Below are 8,374 nucleotides of genomic sequence, written 5' to 3' on the forward strand. Positions count from 1 at the left end.
AGGAAATTATACTCTCTTCTATACATGCCAGATATAGATGGGGTTCCTCTTCTGCAGATGAAGAAAGAGCCACTGCCTCTTCTCATCTGGTGGTAGGTGGAGGGCAGTGAGTGTGAGTCATCCAGAGCACGGCCAGGGGGTGTTAAGTCAGCACAAGGCACAGGGATTCCCTTGAGGAAGGCAGAGGAATGAAAATCAGGAGGAACAAAGAAGTGAGCCTGCACCAGCACAGAAAGGGGGATTCAGACGCAGAACAGGAAACAGAGAAGAAAGGTCAGTAAAGGATGTGGCTCTGCTCCAGAACTGAAGCTCAGTACAGTAATATCCTCACATTTCACTGTTCAGAGCAACTGTAAGTTAGAAGGGATGGATGATCTCTGAGTGCACTGACATCAATACATGGAGGGGAAACATCAACATTTTAGAGCATTGCTCATGGGGCTGGATGATTGGGAATGGAGACCTTACAGAGTTTAGCCTACAATAATCACAATTACATTCCAGGTGGTACGCATTACATCTTTGGAATGATGTGGCTTTTTCAGAACAAATTTCCCAAGGAACACACTGCATGAATATATACTCTATCATATAATTTTTCATGATACTAGGAAATTGGCATTTCTATGTATATGATAGCTACAGAATTGTGAGTTATCGTGCAGAGAACCACTTCTGTAAATTTAGTGAGAGAAATTGAGTTTGCAGACAGTGAAGGATAAAGCCAGGGCCAAGTCTCACAGTAACTTGATGTTCACAGTAAGAAATTGTTCTCTTGGTGCAAAGAGTGGCCAGAGAAGTAGAAGGGTTTCCTTCAGAGAAAAAAGTCTGATCTCGTTTAACAGCTGGGAATCCAGAGATGCTTTCCAGCCTCAAGGTCGGGTGCAAATGGGCCAGCACTCACTAATGGAGGTGCTGCCACTAAATTGTGCTTGTTTCCTCCCAGCAGGTTTGGGACCATCCTCGAAGCCTTAAATTTAAGCCAGGGCTGGGGAGCGTGCACTGTATGTTCGTGGCGCCACCTCCTGGTGACATGTGGTATTGAATCGCACACTAAAACCGTAGTTCTCAAGGTTTTTGTTCATAGGACCCCTTTACACCTCCAAATTACTGAAGATCCATAATGAGACTCAATATTTATAGTATTATAAATTGAAAACAAAAAATGTTAATATTTCTTTATGTATTAAAATAGCAATAATAAACGCATTATATATTAACATAAATAACGTATTTTTATGAAAAGTATCATTGTTTTCCAAACCAGAAAATTGGTGAGAATAATTGCCTTGTTTTAAATTGTTGTATATCTAGTATAGAACTTAATAAAAGACATCTAGATTCTCACATCCACTTCTACATTCAATCTATTTCAAGACATTGCTCTGGTTGAAGTACATGAAGAAATCCACCCTCACAGACACATAGGCTTTTCAAATAATCGTGTATATTCTTCTCTGATGCTACATTGAAATTTGACAAGTGACAGTTCTTAAAGTTTAGTTGCTCTGTGAAATCTGAAAACACATCAGTGAACTTCTCCTTCTCTGTTACATTAAAACCTGTTGGTCTCTATTGCACTTTGAATGGATCTTTATCCGTGCATGGCTTTGTAACATTATCCCTTGACCATTTGGAAAGCACTGGCTGCTGAGTTATGTAGACCTCCCAGGTTTTAACATATTCCATTACATCCTACAATAGGAAGAAATGTATTTAGTAATTTCACCACCAATGTCATCAGAAAAGTCTTTAGTGCCCACTTTGGCAGCACATATACTAAAACTGGAACGACACAGATAAGGTTAGCATGGCCCCTGTGCAAGGATGACACGCAAATTCGTGAAGCGTTCTATATTTTTCTGCCACTCTCAACTCCCCAGACATTGTTCTACACTACTTATCAAGTTCCACTGTACATCACGGTTACTCAGTCCTCATGTTTACATAATGTATAGTACGTACCTCCCCTCTTAGATTATAAACTTCTCAAAAACAATGACCTTACTCATTTCTTCTTCTCCTCACAGCAAACTGCAAATGTCTATTCAATGTATTTAGAAAGGGCTTACAATTCTTTAAATTACTGTTATCAACATTCATCCAATAAAAGACTAGAACATCAAAAAAAGAAAGAAAGTCTTTAAGTTGAGAAAATGTCAAGCCCACTGTGGTGGACACACGTTTCCCAAAATTTAAATTTTTGCTTTGAAGTTCAAATTCTGTCATTGGCAACAATTACCAAGTGGTTTTCCTTGCAATGACAGATTTATTTTGTGCATTTTTTGGGGGGGGGGGTACAAGGGCCTCTCACTGTTGTGGCCTCTCCCGTTGCGGAGCACAGGCTACGGATGCACAGGCTCAGCGGCCATGGCTCACGGGCCTAGCCGCTCCGCGGCATGTGGGATCTTCCCGGACCGGGGCACGAACCTGTATCCCCTGCATCCGCAGGCGGACTCTCAACCACTGCGCCACCAGGGAAGCCCCTATTTTGTGCATTTTTGAGAAAATATCTGCCAATACCCAAATCTGAATAACCTTGCTTTATCTGTCAGTTGTTACTTAGAGTAAAAATGAGGTTTCATGAAAAAGTAACTAGTTCATCTCACAACTCAACCTTACAAGTGTTTTTCCTCTAGACAAACACAGTCTGCCATGCAGAAGTGCTTTGTGCCTACCTCTCATTTCATCGTGCAGAAAACTTTAAAGACATTTATTTAAGAGTAAATAATAAAATTAATAGTTTCTGCTTCTTCGAGGTCATTCTTCAGTGAAACTGGCATTTTTAAACCTGATCAAGACATTTAAAGGTGAATCCCTGACACTCTTTATTGTTCTATCCTTTAGAGTTTGATGTAAGAACAGAAGCCACCCTGCAAATTTTAGGCAGGAAGGGGTTTAATATAGGGTCTTAGGTGCTTACACAGTCACTGTGGATCCTAACGGAGCAGTTCTAGGCTGGACTTCCAGGATCTTGGTTGTCAGAACACTGTAGATCTGACCCACCAGAAGAACTACCTCCTCAGAGACCACCCCTGGAGTTCTCCCCAAATCAACAAGCCACTGGTGTTTCTACCCTGAGAACCTACGAGAAAGTATACTGGGGAGGTGCTGCAGAGCCCCCTGGCTTACCAACAGAGTGTATGGGAAGACGGCCTTCACCGAGCTCCTAGGATCCGGATATCATGTGAGTCAATCCAATTTGCAGAACCTAATTTTCATCCCTTACCTCCAACAGCAAAGAAGCCTGGAAAATACAGTGTCCGTCTTTCTAACCTCTCAAACTTAGAAGAAAGGTGAAATGAAGATTGCATGAGGCAATTCTGTTTTGGACCTAGTCAACAGGAATTTGTTCACAAAGCCAGTGATAACAAATGGCAGATAGCTTACTTTCTCTGCAAGTGATGGGAAATCCTCCTAGATACGATATAGATTTCTCTTTTGCACTTTTACCCATTGATTGTGAGCAAACGTGCCAACTGCCTGCTGTGAGCCCAGACGGAATGGCAGGGGGTATGAGGGGTAGGTGGAGGGGTCAGAGGCAGAGAATCTGCCTTGTCCTTAACCAGAACCCAAGACCTTTCTGTGGGCATCCCTGGGAGGTCACAGTAGGGGTACTGTGGAATGTTCTAACACCTCTGTTAAAACACTCTCCTTAGAGTGCACTAGTAATATTTCTTTTAAGCCAATAATTCTCAAAACTTGCTATTGTGTTTGAAATGTGGGTTAAAATACAGAGAGTCCTGAGCTGTATTGCCAGACTTTAATTCAGTTTGTTTAAGATAGAATCTAAATTTCTTTTTAATCTTTTTAAAAATATTTTGTCTTCCTCCCTTCTTTCCTCCCTCCCTCCCTTCCTCCCTCCCTCCCTTCCTTCCTCCCTCTTTCCTTCCTTGATTCCTTCATTAACAGTTTATCTCGGGAGATTTTGATGCAGTTTTTCTACTGATCACAGTGTGAGAAACAGTTTTGAGCCATCAGGTCCTGATCCTACCAATCCAGACCTGCCTATTTCAGGAGACAATTTCTGCAGGTGAAAGAAAGCCAGCTCTCACTTTGTGATCGGTTAGCTCTCCCCTGGGTAGAGGGACACAGCAAGGCTGAGCAATTGTGATTTCTTCCCTTGCTTTTACGTTAAGGAAGTCATTCCCCACCCAAATTCAGCTAAAATCCATCTACTAGTTTATCGAAAACTATTACTTTTTTCTTTTCTTTTGTTTCCATTTGTTCCTTTTTGCTGGATTTTATTTGAGCATATAATGTAAATCAAGGATCTACCTTTTCCCCCTATCCTATATCATCACTGATTTGTGATATTTCCTGTATCCTATTTTCAAAGTTGTTTTATTTTTTTTAATTTTAGGGTCTCTTTCAGGACTCATTATTTTGTTTGATATATTTTTTAGGTTTTTGACCAGTGCCACATGGCTTTAATTCTTGTAGCTCTCCAGTTTATTTTTATATTAGGAGAAACACTTTATTCTCCTTGTTCTTCCTCTTTAAAAACTTTCTGGCTATTTTCACCCATTACTTTTATTTTTCTTCCAGATGAACTTGAGGAATAAATCTGTATTGATTTTTCCTTCCCTTTATTTATTCTTTTAAACTGGCCAAATAGGCTTCTCACACTCTTCATTTATTTTTTCTTACCTTTCAGCAATCTTTCTTTCCTTCTCCCATACTTAGAATTAACCACTCATGACATACATAATAAACGGATTCCTTCTTTTGTCTTTAAGACTGTCTTCAATAGTCATATTTTCTCAAAAAGCAGTGACTTTCACGCCTCTCAACCACTCTAAATTTTTCTATCTTTTTGACCTTGAAATAAGGGCAATAAAAACAAACCTCAAGGGCTTCCCTGGTGGCACAGTGGTTGAGAGTCCGCCTGCCGACGCAGAGGACACGGGTTCGTGCCCTGGTCCGGGAAGATCCCACATGCCCTGGAGTGGCTGGGCCCGTGAGCCATGGCCGCTGAGCCTGCGCGTCCGGAGCCTGTGCTCCGCAACGGGAGAGGCCACAACAGTGAGAGGCCCGCGTACCGCCAAAAACAAAAAAAAAAACAAAAAAAAAAAAACCTCAATCCTTAAAGTTTAAAAAAATCAATTTTTGAAAACTGTACTTATCTCTTCCTTATCCTCTAAAAACAAAGGTTATTCTTTTTACTTCAGTACAACGACAAATGCTAAAATTATCTTCATAACACCATTTAAATCATGCCTTTCTCTGCCTCATACTGACACAGCTTAAATATTCAAACACAGCTTTCTTTGCTGTAAGCACAAATTACCAGACTTTCCCCATCACTCTACAATCCATAAGTCACCAATCAGCTAAGCGAATTTTAAGAAAACACACGGAAAGTTGCCCAGATTGCCCTGGGCCATCAATACTGTCTATGCAGATACCTAAGTAATATACAGAGACGTCGTGGTGCACTTTGGAGTGTTTTTCCAGTTCCCACTGTCTACTCTGTTTATACCTGCAAAACTATAACCACCAGCACCACCTGCATAGCGGTAGATGTTTGGGTTCAGGTTTACCAATAAAGCCAAACTGAGCCAATGAGATAGTTTCTCTTGTAAGAATTTGGAACTGAAATGCAGAGATGTCACGAATCCCCATGGGAGATTTGATCATAGGGTGTGTAAATTCTGAAGCTCTGACATTTTCACCATTAGCCATGAACACTGCGAGTCAGAACAGAATGTCTGCAGAGAAATAATGATGAAGCAGACAGGCTGAGAACAGGGATAAGGGTGAGGGAGGAGAATTAGAGAAAGTGGAAGTTAGTTGGCTTGCCCTGAAATGCTTCCAGCTCCTGGCCTGCACTTCCTGAAAGCCATGGATTTCATTTACTCTTGTATCTTGTACAGGTATTTTCTTTGTGACATACTCCTTGGGAGTATTCCCTCCTCTTCAATTTTGAAAGAGCTTGAGAAGGACTGGCATTAATTCTTCTTTAAGTGTTTGGTAGAATCGAAACAGATGGCTCAGTGAAATCATCTGATCCTGAGCTTCTCTTTGTTGGGAAACTTTTTTAATTACTGATTCAATCTCCTTACTCATTATCAGTGTGTTCCAATTTTCTCTTTCATGAGTCAGCCTTGATAGGTTGTTTGTTTCTAGGAATCGACCCATTTCTTCCAGGTTGTCCAGTTTTGTGGCATATAATTATTCACGGTTGTCTCTTATGATTCTTTGCATTTCTGTGTAGCAGTGGTAATGTCTCCACTTCCATTTATGATTTCATTTGTCTTCTCTATTTTTTCTTAGTCTAGTTAAAGGGTTGTCTTTTTCTATCTTTTCAAAAACCAGCTCTTAAAAAAAAAAAAAAACCCAGCTCTTAGTTTCATCAATCTCTTCTGTTTTTCTGGTCTCTAGTTCATTTATTTCTGCTCTGATGTTTGTTATGTTCTGCTTTCTGCTAACTTTGGGCTTAATTTGTTCTTCTTTTTCTAGTTCCTTGAGATGTAAAGTTAGGTTGTTTGAGATCTTACTTTTTACTTTATTTATACATTTACTGCTGTAAATTCCCCTCTTAGAACCAATTTTTTAGCATCCCATAGGTTTGATATGTTCTGTTTCCTTTTACACTGGTTTCAAGATTTTTTTTTTTCAAATTTCCCTTTTGATTTCTTCTTTGACCCACTGGTTGTTCAGAAGTGTGTTTTTGAATTTTCACATATTTGTGAATTTTCCAGCTTTCCTCCTTTTACTGATTTCCAGTTCCATGCCACTGTAGCCAGAAAAAAATATTTGGTATAATTTCAATTTTCTTAAAATGGCTAAGACCTGTTTTGTGACCTGTCGTATGATCTAACCTAGAAAATGTTCCATGTGCTTTTGAGAACAAAGTGTATGTTGCTACTGTTGGATGGAATGTGCCATATATGTCTGTTAGGCCCATGTGGTCTCAAGTATGGTTCAAGCGAGTGGGGGCTACTCTTCATTGCGGTTTGCAGGCTTCTCATTATGGTGGCGTCCCTTGTTGCAGAGCACAGGCTCTAGGCGCAGGGGTTTCAGTAGTTGTGGCGCATGGGCTCAGCAGTTGTGGCTCATGGGCCCTAGAGCACAGGCTCAGTAGTTGTGGAGCACGGGCTTAGTTGCTCCACGGCATGTGGGATCTTCCCAGACCAGGGCTCAAACCCGTGTCCCCTGCATTGGCAGGCAGATTCTTAACCACTGAGCCACCAGGGAAGCCCCAAAACTCTCTTTTAAATGGCAGCTGTCTCCTGATCTGCTGGCCTACTGACCTTAAATTTTCTACTAAACATTCTATTTTAAACCAGCCTACGAGGCACTTTGCAGACACAGAGTAAACAAATGAAGAACAAATGAACTATATACCTTTTTACAATATCATCAAGTTTAATAATTTAATATGTATTAGAATTCCTTTTCCCATAAAATCACAGGCTCCATCCGGGTGCAGGGCGTATAAAAATCACGTGGACAGGACCAGACACTTGTGAGGTCCTAACTCTCTGTCTCCCCAAGCTGAGGGCTCAGGCCCAGGCTTGACCGAGTCCCAGTACCTGCCTTCACCCTGTGAGTGGAATTTGGGTGGTTTTTCAAATTAAGGTTTTACACTTGTCAGCTTAGCAGGGAAGCTGTCGGTTCCAAACTCATCTTTCCAGCAATAATCAAGTTACACCACACATGAGACGGCCTGTTCCCTGAGCTATGTGATTAGAATCTACAGATATTAGCAGGAAAACAGTCAGTGCAGCATATTTCAAAACAAGCTGCATCTCTGAGAGTGACGGTGGTGCCCCAGGAAGATATCAGCTCCAGACTCGTTTAGTCGGGAGCATTGATCTTCACGCAGTAGTTTCCAGAAAAGCACCCGGAGAGTGGGATGGAGCTGAGCTTGGCTGTCACCCATGGAATGGAGGGCTGGAAACGTCAGACACCTGTGGTCCTGGGAGCAGTCAGACCCAAGGGAACCACAAGAAATGTCCCCTCCAGGTCCGCTGTCCTGCTTAGGATAAGGCTCAGTGGCTGCAACAAAGGGCCCCAAAGCCGAGTGGCAAACGGATTGGCATCCCTCACGCTGGGTCTGGAGGGAGACAGTCCAGGGCTGGACCAGGAAGGCCCTGTCCCTGATGCCCTGTCATCCCAGAGGAGTTGGACCAACTGACCCCAGAACCCGCGGGAGGGGCGGGCCCCCAACACCTTGATCTAGGGCTCCGGGCCTGAGAGTAAACGTCCCCTGTTCCAACCCCTGCCCCCCATCTGGTGTGCAGTGACGGAGGTGCAGGAAATCCACACCCGGCCTGGGGGGGGAGGGGGGCACTGTGCTTGTTGACACCCAGGACCGTCACTGGCCCCTCCCCTCTGGGCATGACCCCCACTCCTCCTCAGAGAGGGA

The 8,374-nt window shown here is 42.4% G+C and overlaps 1 non-coding gene across 1 annotated transcript; it reads left to right on the forward strand.

The window, feature by feature from the left end:
- The first annotated feature begins 1,755 nt into the window (after positions 1–1,755).
- LOC114895112 lies at positions 1,756–1,862 on the forward strand. Its single transcript, XR_003793421.1, has one exon. It is a non-coding gene; the product is annotated as a U6 spliceosomal RNA (small nuclear RNA).
- Positions 1,863–8,374: the final 6,512 nt, after the last annotated feature.

This window comes from Monodon monoceros, unplaced genomic scaffold (genome assembly GCF_005190385.1).
Source record: "Monodon monoceros isolate NGI ecotype Baffin Bay Population unplaced genomic scaffold, NGI_Narwhal_1 Super_Scaffold_13, whole genome shotgun sequence".
NCBI classification, from domain to species: Eukaryota; Metazoa; Chordata; class Mammalia; order Artiodactyla; family Monodontidae; genus Monodon; species Monodon monoceros.